General features: G+C 41.2%; 1 long non-coding RNA gene across 1 annotated transcript; it reads right to left on the bottom strand.

Moving 5' to 3' along the window:
• Positions 1 to 4,019: 4,019 nt before the first annotated feature.
• On the bottom strand, positions 4,020 to 5,235 carry LOC129651205 (uncharacterized). The gene is made up of 2 exons (XR_008714071.1): positions 5,122 to 5,235; positions 4,020 to 4,550 (listed from the first exon to the last, which is right to left on the bottom strand). It is a non-coding gene; the product is annotated as an uncharacterized LOC129651205 (long non-coding RNA).
• Between the last annotated feature and the right edge of the window lie 15,857 nt (positions 5,236 to 21,092).

Below are 21,092 nucleotides of genomic sequence, written 5' to 3'. Positions count from 1 at the left end.
ACTGAGACACATGAGAGGGCTGAAACGACTCTGGGTTGACTCCTGGAGGAGTTAAGCTCACAAGTGGCACACTGGCCCACCACACAGTTTCACCAGTGATTGTTATCCCTGACAGATTCAACTAAAAATGGAAAATAGAGCCGCTCAAACACAGAAACCAGGGGCGTCAGAAGTGAAGTGAAGTCGCTCAGTCGTATCCGACTCTTTGCGACCCCATGGACTGTAGCCTACTAGGCTCCTCCATCCATGGGATTTTCCAGGCAAGAGTGCTGGAGTGGGGTGCCATTGCCTTCTCCATGGAAAATTCTTCAAGAGATGGGAATACCAGACCACCTAACCTGCCTCCTGAGAAACCTGTATGCAGGTCAAGAAGCAACAGTTAGACCAGACATGTAACAAAGGACTGGTTCAAAACTGGGAAAGGACTTTGTCAAGGCTATTGTCAGGATATTGTCACCCTGTTTATTTAACTTCTGGATGAATCCCAAGCTGATTGGAATCAAGATTTCCAGGAGAAATATTAATAACTTCAGGTACCTTGATGACACCACCCTAATGGCAGAAAGTGAAAGATAACTAAAGAACTTCTTGATGAAGGTGAAAGGAGAGTAAAAAAGCTGGCTTAAAACTCAACATTCAAAAAACTAAGATCATGGGTTCTGGTCCCATCACTTCATGGCAAATATTTGGGGAAAAAATGGAAACAGTGACAGATTTTATTTTCCTGGGCTTCAAAATCACTGCAGACAGTGACTGCAGCCATGAAATGAAAAGATGCTTACTCCTTGGAAGAAAAGCTATGACAAACCTAGACAGCATATTAAAATGCAGAGACATTACCTTTGCTGACTAGTCTTTGTCTGTCTAGTCAAAGGTCCATCTGGCTTTTCCAGTAATCATGTATGGATATGAGAGTTGGGCCATAAAGAAGGCTGAGCACTGAGCATAGGAATCTGGAATGTTAGGTTCATGAATCAAGGCAAATTGGAAGTGATCAAACAGGAGATGGCAAGAGTGAATGTTGGCGTTTTAGGAATCCGTGAACTAAAATGGACTGGAATGGGTGAATTTAACTCAGATGACCATTATACTACTGTGGTCAAGAATCCTTTAGAAGAAATGGGGTGGCCATCATAGTCAACAAAAGAGTCTGAAATGAAGTACTTGGACACAGCCTCAAAAACGATAGAATGATTTGTTTGATCTCTGTTTGTTTCCAAGGCACACCATTCAATATCACAATAATCCAAGTCTATGCCCCAACCAGTAATGCTGAAGAAGCTGAAGTTGAATGGTTTTATGAAGACCTACAAGACCTTCTAGAATTAATACCCAGAAAAAGATGTCCTTTTCATTATAGGGGATTGGAATGCAAAAGTAGGAAGTCAAGGAACACCTGAAGGAACAGGCAAATTTGGCCTTGGAGTACAGAATGAAGCAGGGCAAAGGCTAATAGAGTTCTGCCAAGAGAACGCACTGGTCATAGCAAACACCCTCTTCCAACAACACAAGAGAAGACTCTACACATGGACATCACCAGATAGTCAACACCAAAATCAGATTGATTATATTCTTTGCAGCCAAAGATGGAGAAGCTCTATACAGTCAGCAAAAACAAGACCAGGAGCTGACTGTGGCTCAGATCATGAACTCCTTGTTGCCAAATTCAGACTTAAATTGAAGAAAGTGGGGAAAACCACTAGACTAGTCAGGTATGACCTAAATCAAATCCCTTATGATTATACAGTGGAAGTGAGAAATAGATTTAAGGGACTAGATCTGATAGACAGAGTGCCTGATGAACTATGGACGGAGGTTCATGACATTGTATAGGAGACAGAGAGCAAGACCATCCCCATGGAAAAGAAATGCAAAAGAGCCAAATGGCTATCTGGGGAGGCCTTACAAATAGCCGTGAAAAGAAGAGAAGCAAAAAGCAAAGGAAAAAAGGAAAGATATACCCATTTGAATGCAGAGTTCCAAAAAATAGCAAGGAGAGATAAGAAAGCCTTCCTTAGTGATCAGTGCAAAGAAATCGAGGAAAACAATAGAATGGGAAAGACAAGAGATCTCTTCAAGAAAATTAGAGATACCAAGGGAATATTTCATGCAAAGATGGACTCAATAAAGGACAGAAATGGTATGGACCTAACAGAGCAGAAGATATTAAGATGAGGTGGCAAGAATACACAGAACTATACAAAAAAGATCTTCACAACCCAGATAACCACGATGGTGTGATCACTCACCTAGAGCCAGACATCCTGGAATGTGAAGTCAACTGGGCCTTAGGAAGCATCACTACAAACAAAGCTACTGGAGGTGATGGAATTCCAGTTGAGCTATTTCAAATCCTAAAAGATGATGCTGTGAAAGTGGTGCACTCAATATGCCAGCAAGTTTGGAAAACTCAGCAGTGGCCACAGGACTGGAAAAGGTCAGTTTTCATTCCAATCCCTAAAAAGGCAATGCCAAAGAATGCTCAAACTACCACACAATTGCCCTCATCTCACATGCTAGTAAAGTAATGCTCAAAATTCTCCAAGCCAAGCTTCAACAATACATGAACCATGAACTTCCAGATGTTCAAGCTGGTTTTAGAAAAGGCAGAGGAACCAGAGACCAAACTGCCAACATCCACTGGATCATGGAAAAAGAAAGAGAGTTCCAGAAAAACATCTATTTCTGCTTTATTGACTATGCAAAGCCTTTGACTGTGTGGATCACAATAAACTGTGGAAAATTCTGAAAGAGATGGGAATACCAGATCACCTGACCTGCCTCTTGAGAAACCTGTATGCAGGTCAGGAAGCAACAGTTAGAACTGGACATGGAACAACAGACTCGTTCCAAATAGGAAAAGGAGTACGTCAAGGCTGTATATTGTCACCCTGCTTATTTAACTTATATGCAGAGTACATCATGAGAAACACTGGGCTGGAAGAAGCACAAGCTGGAATCAAGATTGCCGGGAGAAATATCAATAACCTCAGATATGCAGATGACACTACCCTTATGGCAGAAAATAAAGAAGAACTAAAGAGCCTCTTGATGGAAGTGAAAGAGGAGAGTGAAAAAGTTGGCTTAAAGCTCAATATTCAGAAAACTAAGATCATGGTATCCAGTCCTATCACTTCATGGCAAATAGATGGAGAAACAGTGGCAGACTTTATTTTGGGGGGTTCCAAAATCACTGCAGATGGTGATTGCAGCCATGAAATAAAAAGACGCTTAGTCCTTGGAAGAAAAGTTATGACCAACCTATTAAAAAGCAGAGACATAACTTTGCCAACAAAGGTCTGTCTAGTCAAGGCTATGGTTCTTCCAGTAGTCATGTATGGATGTGAGAGTTGGACTGTAAAGAAAGCTGAGCACCAAAGAATTGATGCTTTTGAACTGTGGTGTTGGAAAAGACTCTTGGGAGTCCCTTGGACTGCAAGGAGATCCAGCCAGTCCATCCTAAAGGAAATCAGTCCTGGGTGTTCATTGGAAGGACTGATTGTTGAAGCTGAAACTCCAATACTTTGGCCACCTGATGAGAAGAGCTGACTCATTTGAAAAGACCCTGATGCTGGGAAAGATTGAAGGCAGGAGGAGAAGGGGACGACAGAGGATGAGATGGTTGGATGGCATCACCAACTCAATGGACATGAGTTTGGGTAAACTCCAGGAGTTGGTGACAGACAGGGAGGCCTGGCATGCTGCAGTCCATGGGGTAGCAAAGAGTCAGACATGACTGAGTGACTGAACTGAACTGAAGTGAACTGATAGTTGTACACAATATTATGTAAATTTCAGGTGTACATCAGAGTGGCTCACAGTTTTTAAAGGTTTATATTCTATTATTAGTAATTATAAAATATTGGTTATATTCCTTGTGTTATGCAATATATCTTTGTAGCTTATTTCTTTTATACATAGTAGTTTGTAACTCTTAATCCCCAGCCCCTATCTTGCCCCTCCCCACTTCCTTCTCCCCACTGAAAACCACTAGCTTCTTCTCTTTATCTGTGAATCTTTGTTGTTATCCTCACTATTTTGTTTCATTTTTTTAGATTCCACATGTAAGTGATATCACAGTATTTGTTTTTCTCTGACTTATTTTACTTAGCATAATACCCTCCAAGTTCATCCATGTTGTTGCAAATGGCACAATTCTATCCTTTTTATGGCTGAGTATTATTCCATTGTATGTATGTACACCACATCTTATTTATTCATTCATCTGTAGTTGGATACTTAGGTTGCTCCTTTTTTGTGTGGTTCAGTCCCTCAGTCGGGTCTGACTCTGCGACCCCTCAGATTGGAGCATAGCAGGCTTCTCTGTCCATCACTATCTCCGAGTTTGCTCAAACTCAAGTCCATTTGCACCAGTGATGCCATCCAATCATCTCATCCTCTGTTGCCCCCTTCTCCCCTTGTCCTCAATCTTTCCCAGTATCAGGGTCTTTTCCAATGTGTCAGCTCTTCGCATCAGGTGGTCAAAGTATTGGAATTTCAGCTTCAGCATCAGTCTTTCCAACGAATATTCCAGGCTGCTCCTGGAAATGCTTTTAAAAAGAAATTCCTGATGTTAATTTATTTATTTATCAACTAATCTCCTTCTTATATAATAGTAAAGTAGTAGAAAAGCATTGTTAATTCCTTTTTCCAGTTATTTTATTTCAGATAGTATATTAAATATGTTTAAATTCATGAATTAACAATGATGCCAAACAAGCAAAAAAAAAAAAACACCTCCTCAGAAATCACTGTTGGAAAATACTAGATAACCACCTTATTATTCTGGAAACTGGAACTAAATTGAAATAACTAAGCATTTACCCTACCCTTTTTGTTTGAATTGTGCCTTAGGGTAAGCAAGTAGTTGGTGGGGGTAAGGTCTTATTTATAGAATTATTTCAGAAAATATTATTATAGAAAAATTTCTTATTTATAGAATTATACATGAAGAAGGAATGACAGAATTAGAATACCACTGTTTTGTACCCACTAGTGAAATAATGATCTAGAAAGTTATCTTTAATGCCTGCTAAAAATATTAGGTAGAGATTGATGTGGCCTGGCATCTATTCACTAAGTCGTGTCCGACTCTTTGTGACCCCATGGACTGCAGCTCACCAGGCTCCTCTGTCCATGGGATTTCCCAGGCAAGAATACTGCAGTGGATTGCTGTTTCCTTCTCCAAGGGATCTTCTCAACCCAGGGATGGAACCCACATCTCCTGCATTTGTAGGCAGATTACTTACAGCTGAGCCACCAGGGAAGCCCGGAGACTGATGGAGAACTCTTAATTGTGGGAAGCCCCTTATGAGACTAACAACACCTAAGCCCACTCATTAATCTTTTTTTTTTTTTTGGCAGAAGTGGTGGGGGAGAACAATCTGTTTCTTCTTTTATTTATGATTTTTTCAATAATTTTTGTTGTGTTTGTTTTAATATTTATTTATTTATTTGGCTGCCCTGGGTCTTAGTTGCAGCAGGCAGGATCTTCAATCTTCCTTTTGGCATGTGGGATCTAGTTCCCTCACCAGAGAGCTAACCTGGGCCGGTGCATTGAGAACGCAGTGTCTTAGCCACCAGACCACCAGGGAAGTCCCATTCTTTTATTTATGGAATGAAGATTCAAGAAAATGCCCCCTCACCCCTCGTTCATTAATCATAACATCACAAAAAAGGAAAGGACTGGGCTTTCCTAGAGGTTCAGTGGTAAAGAATTCGCCTGCCAATGCAGGAGACACTGGTTCAATCCCTGATTCAGAAGGAACCCACCTGCCTGGGAGCAACTAAGCTTGTGCACCACAACCATTGAGCCTGTGCGCTAGAGCCCAGGAGCCGCAACTGCTGAGCCCATGCTCTGCAGCAAGAGAAGCCACTGCCATGAGAAGCCCTTGCACTGCAACTAAGAGTTGCACCCCAACTCCCCGCAACTACAGAAAAGCCTGCACAGCAGTGAAGACCCAGCACAGCCAAAATAAATAATTTTTCTTTTTTTTTAAAGGGGAAAGGACTGACATTGTGTGTCTGGGGTGTGATGTAATAGGAAGTACACACCAACACTTATGAAGTATTTTTGACAAAAACCAGCAGCAAAACAGTCAAACTTGCATCTGATTGGAACTCCAGATTGGAACTCCAGATCTAACTTCAAGTTTACAGAAAAGATGGAGGTCGGGGAAATATATTAAAACAACACTGTAAGAATGCAATAAGCGAAGACCAGAGGTGGGACATTCTACAGGACCAACAACCCAGTTTCTCCAACAGACAAACTGGAGACAGAACAAGGAGCAGGGGAAGAGGAAGAGGTGATGACAAAGAGGGAAAAACACCACATTAAGGGAGACTTCAAAAATCTATTTGATAGTACTGAAACAGAGAAGGTCCTTGCCCCCTCCCACCTTGTCTTCTGTCTACCCTTTGTCTGTGGAAAACTTTAATCAAAGAATAAGTTTAATCAGAGAAGTGAGAAATGCGGAAACAAAGAGAAATAGTCAAAGGAGATAATAATAATAATGGAGTCATCAAGCATAGTCAAGGACCTTTAGTTCTTTCTTAAGGGCCGTAGATAATATTCTGAGCCATATCCTATGAGCCGTCTTATAGATGCTGAAACGCCAGGTGGAGAAGTTAACTACATGATGACCAGACTGTACCCAGGACATGAGCTACCACAATTCTGAGAACTGGTCACAAAAAAATGGGGACAAATGGACCCTGGAACTGAAGATGAACTGGACCTAAAACAACCAAGACTGATGCACGATACTGGATGCTTGGGGCTGGTGCACTGGGACGACCCAGAGGGATGGTATGGGGAAGGATGAGGGAGGAGGGTTCAGGATGGGGAACACATGTATACCTGTGGCAGATTCATTTTGATATATGGCAAAACCAATACAATATTGTAAAGTTAAATAAAATAAAATTAAAAAAAGAAAAAACAACCAAGACGATGCTGGTCAGACCACTGATGACCAGTTTGAAGATGACTGTTAGAGATGACTGTGCTGTTTCTGCATGTAGCTCCCCCACCCCCACTCTGTCTATAAAAGCTCTTGCCCCACTGGTTGCCGTTGGTTGGGGGGTGGGAGTCAGCCTCTGGACAGATGTTTGCCACCCTCCCTCCAAACCCTCACTTGTGGCATCTGAAATAAAGCAAACTTTCCTTTCCACCAACCTGGCCTGTTTATCGGTTCAAAAGCCGTGAGCAACCAGACCCACCACATGCTCTTTCGGTAACAGTACTGTACTGCATATTAGAAAGTTGCTGAGGGACTTCTCTGGAGGTTACAGCGACTTCCCTGGGGGTCTAGGACTCTGTGCTTCCGATGCAGGGGGCTCAGGTTTGATCCCTGGTCAGGGAACGAAAATCCCACAGGCCACATGGTGTGGCAAAAAAAAAATAAAAAAAGGTTGCTAAGAGTAGATCTTAAAAGTTTCCCACTCCAGTACTCTTGCCTGGAAAATCCCACGGACGGAGGAGCCTGGAAGGCTGCAGTCCATGGGGTCGCTGAGAGTCGGACACGACTGAGCGACTTCACTTTCACTTTTCACTTTCCTGCATTGGAGAAGAAAATGGCAACCCACTCCAGTGTTCTTGCCTGGAGAATCCCAGGGATGGGGGAGCCTGGTGGGCTGCCGTCTATGGGGTCGCACAGAGTCGGACACGACTGAAGTGACTTAGCAGCAGCAGCAAGAAAAAAAATTCTGCAACTATGTATGGTGATGAATGTTAACTAGACTGTGGAAATAATTTTACAATATATACAAAAATCAAATCATTATGTTGTATACCTGAAACTAATCTAATGTTGAAAACCTTTTTGAATACTAGTTCTTGACTGGTTCAAGTGCAGCAAAGGGTTCTGTGCATTTCTTGCATCAGTGGTAGGTCAACCATTCAGATATCTGCCTTTACACATGAGAATGCATTTCATCCTCAAAACAAGCTTAGTATTTATTAAATACTTAAAAAACTTATTTTAAAAAAGAAGAAAAAGTCAACTAATTACAGAATGGCCTTCCCTTGTGGCTCAGACGGTAAAGAATCTGCCTGCTATGAGGGAGACCTTGGTTCGATCTATGGGTTGGGAAGATCCCCTGGAGAAGGAAAAGGCTACCCACTCCAGTATTCTGGCCTGGAGAATTCCATGGACTGTATAGTTCATGGGGTTGCAAAGAATAGGAGTGTATGGACTTTATTTAGATACTGATTCTTTACCTGCTGAGCCATCAGGGAAACCCAAGAATATTGGAGTGGGTAGCCTATCCCTTCCCCAGAGGATCTTCCCAACCCAGGAATTGAACCGGAGTCTCCTGCATTGCAGGCAGATTCTTTACCAGCAGAGCTACAAGGGAAGCCCTCATTTGAACACATTGTAAACAAAACCAAAAATGGTTTATGAGGCAATCAGGAAATTTGAACTCTGATTAGGTATCTGCTGACTTCAAGGAATCGTTACTAAATTTTAAGGTATGATAGTGTCATTGTCGGAGAAGGCAACGGCAACCCACTCCAGTACTCTTGCCTGGAGAGTCCCAGGGACAGGGGAGCCTGGTGGGCTGCCGTCTATGGGGTCGCACAGAGTCGGACATGCCTGAAGCGACTTAGCAGCAGCAGCAGCAGCAGTGTCATTGTGGTTATGCTTGAAAAATAATCCTTATATTTAAGAGATACACACTGAAGTATTTACAGATGATATGAGATCACATCTAAGACAGCATCCCCCTGAGGGGGGATCCCCCTCAGGATCCCCCCCTGTGCAATCCTGAGGGGTCTTCCCTGGTGGCTTAGTGGTTAAGAATCCGCCTGCCATTGTAGAAGCCACCGAAATGAGACACCCTTGCACTACAACTAGAGAGTAGCCCCCGTTTACCGTAACTAGAGAAAAGCCCAAGCAGCAACAAAGACCCAACACAGCCAAAAATAAATATATAAAATTATTTTAAAAATAAGAAATAATCCTGAGGGAAGTGGATGGGCCTATAAGTGAAATGAGGTGGCCACATATTAATAATTGTTGATGCAAGTGACAGGTGCATAGAAAATCATCATATTATTCTGTACTCTCATCCACATTTGAACTTTCTCACAATAAATACTAAGGTTGTTTTGAGGATGAAATGCATTCTCTTGTGTAAAGGCACATATCTGATTGGTTGACTTACCATTGATGCCAAGAAATGCACAGAACCTTTTTCCCTTTGGTGCACTTGAACCAGTTAAGAACTCGTATTCAAAAAGATTTTCTGTTAAACCCATTCTGTTGCACACGTTAGGACCCCTCTTCCTTTCAACTTTGCAGTTGGAACAAAATCTAGATCTTTAAAACAAGACACTGTCAATAAAGCACAGTAAGTGTTTAGCAGCTGTGCATTTTTAAGCAAACCATTTCATTTGTGGAATCTGGCTTGTTTCCCAGGAAACGATGTTTCCATTTCACAATGTAACAGAACAGGAAGAGTGTGAACTCTTGTTTGAATATAGATTCCTTGTGTGCCACTCAGATTTCCATGTTTCCATTGTGGTCTGGGTGTGAGAGTCCAGCTGCATGTTGGTGGAATGACTCATTTTTCCACCAAGGTGCAGATTTCTGTGAATCCCAGGGGCCACTGATTGGTGTGAAAGAGCAGTCAGCACAGACTTGGCTCCTGGATCCATCATATGACTTGATTCAAAGTTTTCTTCATGGGCTTAAATTGCAAGAAGCAATTCAGCTATTCAGATAATTCATGCTCCAAAACCTTTAATGTTTACAAGTGGTTATTAAGAGCAGCTACTTGAGGGACTTCCCTAGAAGTCCAGTAGTTAAGATTCTGCCCTTCCCCTGCAGGGGGCATGTGGTTTCTGGCCAAGGAACTAAGATCTGACATGCTGAACAGTGAGGTTAAAAAATACAAAAATAAATTAATATTTTAAAAAGAGCAGCTACTAGATACAATAAGGAAATACAAAGGTAAGAGAAGCAAAATTACATCCTTTGGGTGTTTAGTAATCTCATCAAAGAAATAAATGTACGAGAAGTATAAAGATTTCAAATGAGTCAATGATACCCAATACAAGTATATATAAAATATATCCATCAATGTTTTGGAGTCTTAGAATAATAGAGTTAATGAAATAAAATTTACATTTTCAAGCAGGACAAGAAGAAAAAATTAAACAGAAAATTCTCTCTCCATGTTTGTTTGGGCCTCCTCCTTCCCTAATGTGCAGTGTGAACCTGCATTATGCATTAACCAGAGCTCCTCCAACCATAAAGATCATTTTAACTTCTTAAAAGAACAGTGTTCTTTCTCAGCTCCGTAGGGAGTCATGGTGACTTGCTGTTCCACTTTGTAGGTGTTTACCTGAACTATGTATCCTTGGTGAACTTTATGTAAAATATCAGTATGTCATTTTGATGTATGATACTTTGTCTCAAAAATACATATAAAGCCTTCAGCTTCTAAGAGGTGGAACATTTCTCCAAGCTTTCTGAGAATCTGCTTTCCCGGGTTATAGTCCTCAGTTTGGCTCAAATAAAATTCCCTTTTTAATTATTAACTGGGTAGTTAATTGATTTTTCATTGATAGAGTGAGCAAAATAGAAACAGGTTATCTATCTGGAAATTTTTATAATTTACAAAATTTTAAAATTTACAGAAAATCTCTAAGTACAAAAAAGGTTGTATATATTTTTGGAACCATTTGAGAGTAAGTTGGCAACATGATGTCTCATCAACCCCAAATACCTTGTTTCTATAAACAAGGCCATTCTGATGCATAACCACAGAACAGCCATCAGAATCAGGAAATTGATATCAATACATGCCACCATCTGGTTCTCAGCTACCTATCAAATTTCATTATTTGTCCTAATAGTGTCCTTTATCACTTAGTGATCCAATCTAAGTTCACACTTTGAATTTACTTGTCACCTTTCTTTAGTCTCCATGAATCACAGGAATAGTTCCTCATTTCTTACTTGACTTTCAAAACATTGTCATTTTTTAAGGTTACAGGACAATTATTATGTAGAATATTGTTCAATTTGGGCTTTCTGATGCGCTTTTTTTCCATGATTGGATTTAGAGTTTTAACTTTGGCAGGAAGAACATGAAAGGGATGCTGTGTTCTTTTCATTGTATCCTATCAAGGGGTACATGATTTTAATTTGCCCTTTACTTGTGTTGTTAACCTTGATCAGTTAAGGTGAGGTCCGATTTTCCAGTATAAGTGTTAGTCACTCAGTTGTGTCCGACTCTTTGTGACCCTATGGACTGTAGCCCACCAGGCTCCTCTGACCCTGGAATTCTCCAGGCAAGAATACTGGAGTGGGTTGCCATTTCCTTCTCCAGATTATAAAATTAGTCTTTTCTTCTTTGTCATCCATAAGTATTTTGTAGGGTGGTATTTTGAGACTGAGTAAATATTCCATACACCAATTTCATACACAAACCACTAGAACTCATCTAACATGAAATAGCTTTGCTACCTCTATAACTGTAAATAAGTTTAATTTGTAATTTAAAATCTAAAAAAAGGAAATATCCAGGTCCAGATGCTTTTAGTGGAGACTCCACTAAACATACAAAGAATTAACACCGACTCTACACAGTGTTTTTTCAGAAAGGAGAAGAGGAGAGAATCCTTCCTAACCCATTTTATGAGACCGGTATAACCCTAACATAAAAAACCAGACAGTACAAAAAAGGTAAGCCAATATGCCTCATAAATAGACATGTAAATATTCTTAACAAAGTATAAGCAAATAGAATTCAGCAATATGTCAGAAAGAATTATATATGAGCTGCTGCTGCTAAGTCACTTCAGTCGTGTCCGACTCTGTGCGACGCCATAGACGGCAGCCCACCAGGCTCCCCCCATCCCTGGGATTCTCTAGGCAAGAACACTGGAGTGGGTTGCCATTTCCTTCTCCAATGCATGAAAGCGAAAAGTCAAAGTGAAGTCGCTCAGTCGTGTCTGACTCTTAGCGACCCCATGGACTGCAGCCTACCAGGCTCCTCCGTCCATGAGATTTTCCAGGCAAGAGTACTGGAGTGGGTGCCATTGCCTTCTCCATATATATGAGCAAGTGGGGTTTATTCCAGGGTTGCAAGGCTGATTCAGTAATCAAAATTCAACCAGTGTAATTCACCAGGTGAACAAGGTAAAGAAGAAAAGCCACATGACCATCTCAATTGAGGCAGAAAGTACATTTGACAACATTCAACACCTATTCATGACAGAAATTCTCAGAAAACTAAGACCAGAGTGGAATTTCCTCAACTTGATAAAGAACATCTACAAAAATAAAACACCACACAGCTAACAGCATATTTAATGATGAAAGACTGAATTATTTCTCCTGAAGATTGGAAACAAGTCAAGGATATCTGCTTTTATCACACATATTCAAGTCAAGAAAGTACTAACCAGCCTAGTAAGGCAAAAAAAGGAAATAAAAGGGATACAGATTGGAAAAAAAGAAATAAAACTGTACCTTTGTGCAGATGGCATAGTGGTCTATATAGAAAGTCCAAGGAATGTTTTTCAAAACTCTAGAAATAGTACATGAGTTCAGCAAGGTTACAGCATATAAAGTAAACACATAAGAATCAATTGTATTTCTACATAGTATCGGTGAACACGTGGAAACTGAAATTTAAAATACCATTTATGGGGATTTCCCTGATGGTCCAGTGGCTAAGATTCCATGTTCCCAATGGAGGGGGGCCTGGGTTCGATCCCTGGTCAGGAAGCTAGATCCCATGTGCTGCAATTAAGAGGTCACATGCCAGCAACCAAGAGTTGAAGATCCCACGTGCCACAACTAAGACCTGGCACAACCAAATATATGTAAGATGTTTAAAACTTTAAAAAAAAAATGCCATTTATGGGGGTTCCCTGGTGGTTTAATGGTTGGGATTTGGTGTTTTCATTGCTGTGGCCTGGGTTCAACCCTTGGTTGAGGACCTAAAATCCTGAGAGTGGGATGGCCCCCTCAAAAAAACAAAGCATTTACAGTTGCTAAAAAAATATGAAATATATGTGAATCTAATAAAACATATATAACAAAGTTAGTTTTGTTCATTTACAATTTTTTAAATAAAATCACCCAGTCTGTTAAACTTTCATTAACATTTATACTTATAACTGTATATAGTATTTTCATGTTTTACATTTCTTCTATATCTGTGGTTAAAACCAATTCTCGTTCTCATTATATTTTTAGTCTTTCATCTTACCAGAAGTTTTCCTATTTTTATTAATATTAAAAAAAGAACTACCTTTTATGTTTGTTATCCTTTAAGTCATTTGTCAAAATTTATTAATTTTGAACTCATGTACTATGCTTGGGTTTTGTGAAGGTTTTTGTTTTATGGAGTGCTGGTTGTGCTGCGTCTTCTTTGCAGTGCCCAGGCTTTCTCTGACTGTGGTGCAGGGGCTTAGTTGCCCCAAGGCACATGGGATCTTTCTTGCCCCACCAGTGATGGAACCCAAGTTCCTGGCATGGAAGGTGGAGTCTTAAGCACTGGACCACTAGAGAAGTCTCGTGTGCTAGGGTATTTTTAAAAAATACATTCCTTGAGATTTTCTACATAGACCACCATGCAATCTGCACAAAGGCAGATAGCAAAAAGGCAGAATTTATTAATTCTGCCTTTCTGCTATATTTGGGTTTATCTTGTTGTGTTTTATAAACATGCTGAGAGGGGAGTGGCCAAGATGGCAGAGTAGGAAGATCCTGAGTTCACCTCTTCTCATGGGCAGACCAAAATGATAACTATTACAGAACAACTATTGATGAGAAAGACCAGAAGAGTAGTAGAAAAGATCTTCCACAGTTAAAGATATAAAGAAAGAATCACAGTGAGACAGGTAGTTATAGGGATAGAATAGGATAGTTATATACAGGTAGTTGTAGAAGTTCCAGTGAACAGTGAAAGTGTTAGTCGCTCAGCCATGTCTGACTCTTTGTGACCTCATGGACTACAGCCCACAAAGCTCCTCCGTCCATGTAATTCTCCAGGCAAAAATACTGGAGTGAGTAACCATTCCTTTCTCCAGGGGATCTTCCCGACCCAGGATCAGACCCAGGATCGAACCCCAGTCTCCTGCATTATGGGCAGATGCTTTACAGTCTGAGCCACCAGGGAAGCCAATGAGGGACTATAAATAGAGAGGGAACTTTGAGAGACCACTGTAAGTTAACAATCGCTCAAGAAAACTATTGGAACATCATGGAATGAAGCAGGCTTGCTTAACTAGAAAGCCATAAATAAAAGCACAAGATATGCCCCAGGCCATTTGGTGAAAGAAAAATGTTACCACCTTTCTGATGATTTGAATAAGTGCTATGATAATCCTAGTTTGACTTCATAGGGTCAGAAACTCTCCTGCTTGACACAAAAGGAGGAGCTAGTGATACAAGCCTGATGTCTACTCAAAGAAGGTGGTCTTTCCCCGCCTCCCCAACTTTCCTTATCTTCCCTGGTGGCTCAGAGGTTAAAGCGTCTGCCTGCAACTCCGTCCTGGGTTGGGAAGATCCCCTGGAGAAGGAAATGGCAACCCACTCCAGTATTCTTGCCTGGAGAATCCCATGGATGGAGGAGCCTCGTAGGCTACAATCCACCGAGTCGCAAAGAATCAGACACGACTGAGCGACTTCACTTTCACTTTTCCACTTTCCTTTGATTAAAAAATTTTAGCCCACTTAATCCTCGAGGCAGAGTCCACTTGCCTGCTTGCATCTCTTATAAGTGTCCAATATTAATAAATCTACTTCTTGCCCATCACTTTGCCTCTCACTGAATTCCTTCTGCACTGAGACACAAAGAAGTCCAGATACCAGGTAAATGACTCTAATTATGTATACCTATGGCTGATTCATGTTGATGTTTGGCAGAAACCAACAAAATTCTCCAAAGCAATTATTCTTCAATTAAAAAAAAAAGGAAAGGAAACGGGGAAAAAAAAGACCACAGGTTAGAATCCCAGTCAGAGTTCTGGCTGGCTTTGAGTCTTGGTCACATGGGTCAGTCAAAGTCTCAGTCTGAGGTGCACAGTTTCAGCAAAGGCAGACATGCAGTATAGTCAAGACCCATAGCCCTAGGTGGATGACCCACAAATGGGAAGATAATTACAATTGCAGAAGTTCTTTCCAAGGAGCAAGGGATCCAAGCTCCACACTGCACTCTGCAGTCTGGAGTTTCCGCACTGGGAAAATGAGCCCCTGGAACTTTGGGCTTTGAAGGTCAATGGGCTTACTTTTGGGAGAGCCAGAGGAATGCAGTCTCCACTTTTAAAGGGTGCACACACAACTTCACATGCCATAAGACACAAGGAAGTAGCAGTAGTTTGAAAGCAGCCTGGGCCAGACCCACTGCTGATCCTAGAGAGCCTCCCAGAGAAGCAGGAGGCACCTGGAGCTCACCCTGGGGACATGGATACTGGCAGCAGCCATTTGGGGAACTCAGTCTACCATGCAGACACTGGTGCTGGCAAGAGCCATCTTAGACTCCTCTCGATAGCTTATTAGCCTCACCCACCAATAAGCAGGTGCCAGCCCCAAGACCCCTGGGCCCTGGCTCTGCCCACCAGTGGGCTGACACCAACTCTGGGACCCCAAGGGTCCTGCAGTAAGAGACCCAAGGACCAAATCCACACACCAGCAAGCTGGCAGTAGCCTAGTATCCCCTGGGCCCCTGCCCCACCCATCAGCAGGCCAACTCCAGGACACTCACCTTAGTCCCCTCAGCCAGCTGCTCTGGGATTCAACCCCACTCACCAGCAAGCCAACACCTGGCTCTGCCCACCACTGAGGCAGCACTAGCCCCAGGGCCATGGGGGCCCTGCAGCCAGCTGCCTCCTGACCTGGCCCCATCCACCAGCATCTAGCATCTTCTGCACAAGGCAGGCGCTGGCAACCAAGCAGACCAGGGACCAGCCACACCTACCAGACTGCTCACTGTAGTTAGCCCATTACAACAGAAGGGCTCTCACAGAGCCCACACAGAGGACATGCATAGAGGATACAGCTCTGGTGACCAGAAGGGCCCACCTCTCCCAGCTTGGGAAATATAACCAACCTACCAAATACACAGAAATAAAAATAGCGAATTAGGCAAAATGAGGCAACAGAGGAATATATTCCACATGAAAGAACAGGATAAAACCTCAGAAGAAAAACCAAGTGAAGTGGAGGTAAGCAATCTATCCCATAAAGAGTTCAAGATAATGATGACAAAGATGCTCAAAGAATTCAGAAGAAAGGATGAACAAAGTGAGAAGTTAGACATTTTTAACAGAGTTAGATAATATAAAGAACCAAATAGAGCTGAAGAATGCAGTAAGGGATTTTTTTAATATATGAGAGAGAATCAACAGTAGATTAGATGATATAGAGAAATGAATCAGTGAACTGGAAGACAGAGCACTGGAAATCATGTACACTAAACAGAAGAATAGAATTTTTAAAGAATGAGGGCAGATTAAGAGATCTCTGGGACCATGGCAAATGGAGTAACATTCACAGTATAGGGGTCCCAAAAGGAGAAGAGTGAGAAAGGATCTGAGAACACGTTTGCTCAATGTTACTAATCATTAGGGAAATGCAAAGTAAAACCACAGTGAAATATAATGTGAGAATGGTTGTTATAAAAAAAAAGGGAACAGATAACAAGTGTTGGTGAGGGTGTGGAGAAAAGAGACCTTCACACACTGCTGGTGGAAAAGTAAACTGGTGCAGCCACTCTGGAAAACAGTAGGTGATTCCTCAAAAACGTGAATAGAAACTTCCCTGGTGGTCCAGTGGTTAAGACTTTTCACACTTCCACTGCAGGGGACACAGGTTTGATCCCTGGTCAGGGAACTAAGTCTTCCCTGGTGGCTCAGACAGTAAAGAATCCACCTGCAATTTGGGAGACATGGGTTCAACCCCTGGGTTGGGAAGATCCCCTGGAGAAGAAAATCACAACCCACTCCAGTATTCTTGCCTGGAGAATTCCATGGACAGAGGAGCCTGGAAGGCTACAGTCCATGGAGTCGCAAAGATTGGACAGCTGAGCAACCAACACTTTCACTTCACTTTCTTTTCAGGGAACTAAGATCCCACGTCCCACGTGGCGCAACAACAACAAAAAATAGGACTGCTGCTGCTGCTAAGTCGCTTCAGTCATGTCTGACTCTGTGCGACCCCATAGACAGCAGCCCACCAGGCCCTGCCGTTCCTGGGATTCTCCAGGCAAGAACACTGGAGTGGGTTGCCATTTCCTCCTCCAATGCATGAAAGTGAAAAGTGAAAGTGAAGTCGCTCAGTCGTGTCCGACTCTTAGCGACCCCATGGACCGCAGCCTACCAGGCTCCTCCTTCCATGGGATTTTCCAGGCAAAATAGGACTACCATACAGCAATTCCCCTTCCTGATATTTACCTGAAAAAATGCAAACACTAATTAGCAAAGATCTATGCACCCGTACATTCATTATAGCATTATTTACAACAGCTAAGATATGGAAGCAATCTAAGTGCCCATCAATAGATAAATGGATAAAGAAGCTGTGAGATATGTATCAGTGATGTGCCGTGCTGTGCTGTGGTTAGTCGCTCAGTTGTATCTGATTCTTCGACCCCAGGGACTGCAGTCCACCAGCCTCCTCTGTCTATGGGGATTTTCCAGGCAAGAATACTGGAGTGTGTTGCCATGCCCTCCTCCAGGGGATCTTCCTAACCCAGGGATTGAACTCAGATCTCCTGCATTGCAGGCGGATTCTTTACTGTCTGAGCCACCAGGGAAGCCCAAGAATACTGGAGTGGGTAGCCTATCCCTTTTCCAGGGGATCTTCCTGACCCAGGAATCAAATTAATGTCTCCTGCATTGCAGGCGGATTCTTTACCAGCTGAGCTACAATGATATATTACATATATATGCATATTATATATATATATATCAGCCATAAAAAAGAATGTAACCTTGCCAGTTTGACACAACACGGAAGGCCCTAGAAGGTATTATGCTAAGTGAAATAACTTCAGATAAAGACAAATGCTGTACTATTTCATTGATATGTGTAATCCAAAAATAAAACAAATGAGCAAACATAATAAAACAGAAACAGTCATAAATACAGAGAGCAAACAGGTGGTTTCCAGTGGAGAGGAGGCTGTGGGGAGGAAAGAAAAAGGTGAGGGAGATTAAGAGGTACAAACCCTGGGCTGCAAAATAAATGAGTCATGGGTGTGAAATGTAGTGTGGGGAATATAGTCAACAATGATGTGCTATCTTTCTGTGGTGACACATTGTAACTAGACTTATCATGGTGATCATGTCAAAATACAGTAAACTATCAAACTATTATGTTGTGTAACAGAAACTAACATAGTTATACTTCAAAAACAAGCAAACTTATAGAACCACAAAAATAATTTATAGTTACCCAAAGTGGAACATGGAGAGAGGGGAAATTGGATGAAGACAGTCAAAAGTACAAATTTTCAGTTAAAAGATAAATAAGTGTTATGTATAAAAGTTCTTGAAAGTAAATTCTGAGTTCTCATCACAAGGAAAAAACTTTTTTAAATTTCCTTAATTTTGTATCTATATGAGATGTTCACTAAAGTTATTGTGACCATCATTTCATGATGTATGTAAGACAAATCATTATACTGTGTACCTTAAAGAATCTACCTGCCAGTTCACCTTCCCCACCTGGGTTGGGAAGATTCCCTGGAGAAGGAAATGGCAACCCACTCCAGTATTCTTGCCTGGGAAATCCAGGACAGAAAGTACAGAGGAGACTGGTGGGCTACAGTCCGTGGGGTTGCAAAAGAATCTGACGTGACTTGGTGACTAAACAACAACAATACCTTAAACTTATACAGTGCTGTATGTCAATTTTATCTCAACAAAACTGGAAGGAAAAACGTCAATTTTATGCTTATTTAACTTACCTTAATTCTTTCTTGCTTAATAAACACATTTAAAGCAGTTGTTATTCTGAGTGCAACTTTAGTGATCGCTCATACAATTTCATATGTAGCACTGTCATTAAAAGATTGATCTTCAACTCAGTCTTGAAAGAAACAATTTGCAGAGAAGTGCTGGAATCATTCCCAGTGTAGGCAGAAAACCAACAGGTTCATAGTCTACTCACAGACAACACTTGTTCATTCTTTAAGACAACTCAAATTTCATCTCCTCTGTAAAGATTTCAAAGCATGGTTAGTGATGCCTTTATCAGTGAATCCATAGTACTACCTATATATTACTAATAAAAATCCTTATTGTATTATAGATTCTGTGCTCCTTTGGGATAGGACCCTTGTCCAATTTTCCTTCTTTTTCTTCTTCTTCTTTTTTCTTCAGGATCTTAGTTCTCCAACCAGGGATTGAAATAATAGAAGAGAGGAATATAGAAGCTGACTGGAAAGCTCCTAAAATTCACTTCCCTCACAGATTTTACTCAAACGCAGTCTTGTTAATAGCTATTCATGTTGCTAGAAAAATGTAACGGCCCAAAGTATCCTTTTTTTAAACAGAACTAATTGTTAATTTGTATTCAGACTCTCTAAGCAAAAGGAAATTTGTAATGAAAATACAGCTCAAGGCAATATCCATCTGAATGTTCCCTTTTGGATAACTTTCTGCTTCTCCTAAAAAAAAATTTCTCCTCTGAAGACAGCACCCTTATTTATTTTCTCCACAAGTTTGCTGCAGGCTCTCTTCCCCACCATTCTCCTTCCTTAAAAACACCACAAAAGCTTGGTAACTTTTTATAACATAAAAACAACTCCAGTGTAAAGCACAGAAATTTCCAGCCTTAAGTAAGCTCATGATTGCAAATAACCTTTACCAGTTTGTCACAAGTTAAACTGAATTCCCAGTTTTGCTTGCTTTCTTTCAAACATATGAAGTGTCTATTGAATGCCCGGCACCAAGTTAAGCAGTGGACATACAACAGTTTAGGGTGAATCTATCCCTTGACCATTAAATCAATCAGATTCAATAAATCTACTTGAATTTTCCCCATGTGTTTCTTTACTACAGATCTCACCTCCTTTCTCTAAGTCACTAGAAACTCAATACAGAAACATTTGCCAGGTTTTCCACTTCAGAAATCTTGAACTTGTTTCTTGTTTACCTAGGCAAATACTTCTGGTCTAATTTCACAGAGAGGTTTCTCTGCTTTATGTCACTCAATCCTTTCCCTCCTTTTCATCTCCAGTTTTCTTGGTTTTATTTCTTTAAGAAGCCTCTTTCCATGGCATTCTTCACTCACACAAGTTAAGAGGCTTCTTGCCTCATGTGTTGGTCACAAGAGTCTTAAGCATTGCATAAAATGTCACATGCCTTAGAGCATTCGTATCCCCTCGTGGATGTATCATTACCAGAGCTAAAGGACGTGGACATTCCCTGAGTTTCAAAGGGAGACTCAAGATCTATTATGAATATATGTTTACTTAAAAACTTTTATCTGAAACATTGATGAACTTTGCAAATAATAGAGTGTTTTTTTGTTTTTGTATCTTGGCCTTACTGTGCAGCTTTTGAGATCTTAGTTTTCTGACTAGGGATCAAACCCGCACGCTAGGCAGTGAAGGCGCAGAGTCTTAACCGCTGGGCCACCAAGGAATTCGCAAGAAGCTTATCTTAAGGAACTCAGAGTGCAACGACAACAGTAAGTACATGTTTCTGTGGAAACAAACTGCTAATCAATATTTCAAGAACAATGGTCAAGGTCATGACAGGTTACTTAAAGATTGTGGCAGGAGAAATCTTTCATCCAACAATCAAATCAGATGTTTGGTAGAATAGTTTAGGAATTAGAGTTCATTTTCTTTAATATTATTTATTTATTAGGTTGTGATGGCTCTTAGTCGCAGCACACAAACTCTTAGCTGCGGCATGCAGGATCTAGTTCCCTGACCAGGAATCGAACCTGGGCCCCCTGCATTGGAAGCATGAAGTCTTAGTCACTGAACCACCAGAAAAGTCCCTAGAGTTCATTTTTACATAAAAGGGAAAAAATTATTTGACTATATATATATAATCATTACACTGTGATACTATCACCTCAAAGAGTGCCGGCAAGCAGAATGAACTTTTG

The sequence above is a fragment of the Bubalus kerabau genome, chromosome 4 (assembly GCF_029407905.1).
Source record: "Bubalus kerabau isolate K-KA32 ecotype Philippines breed swamp buffalo chromosome 4, PCC_UOA_SB_1v2, whole genome shotgun sequence".
Classification (NCBI taxonomy): domain Eukaryota; kingdom Metazoa; phylum Chordata; class Mammalia; order Artiodactyla; family Bovidae; genus Bubalus; species Bubalus kerabau.
The sequence above is the reverse complement of the archived record's forward strand: the minus strand, read 5'-3'. Positions and strand labels throughout refer to the sequence as shown.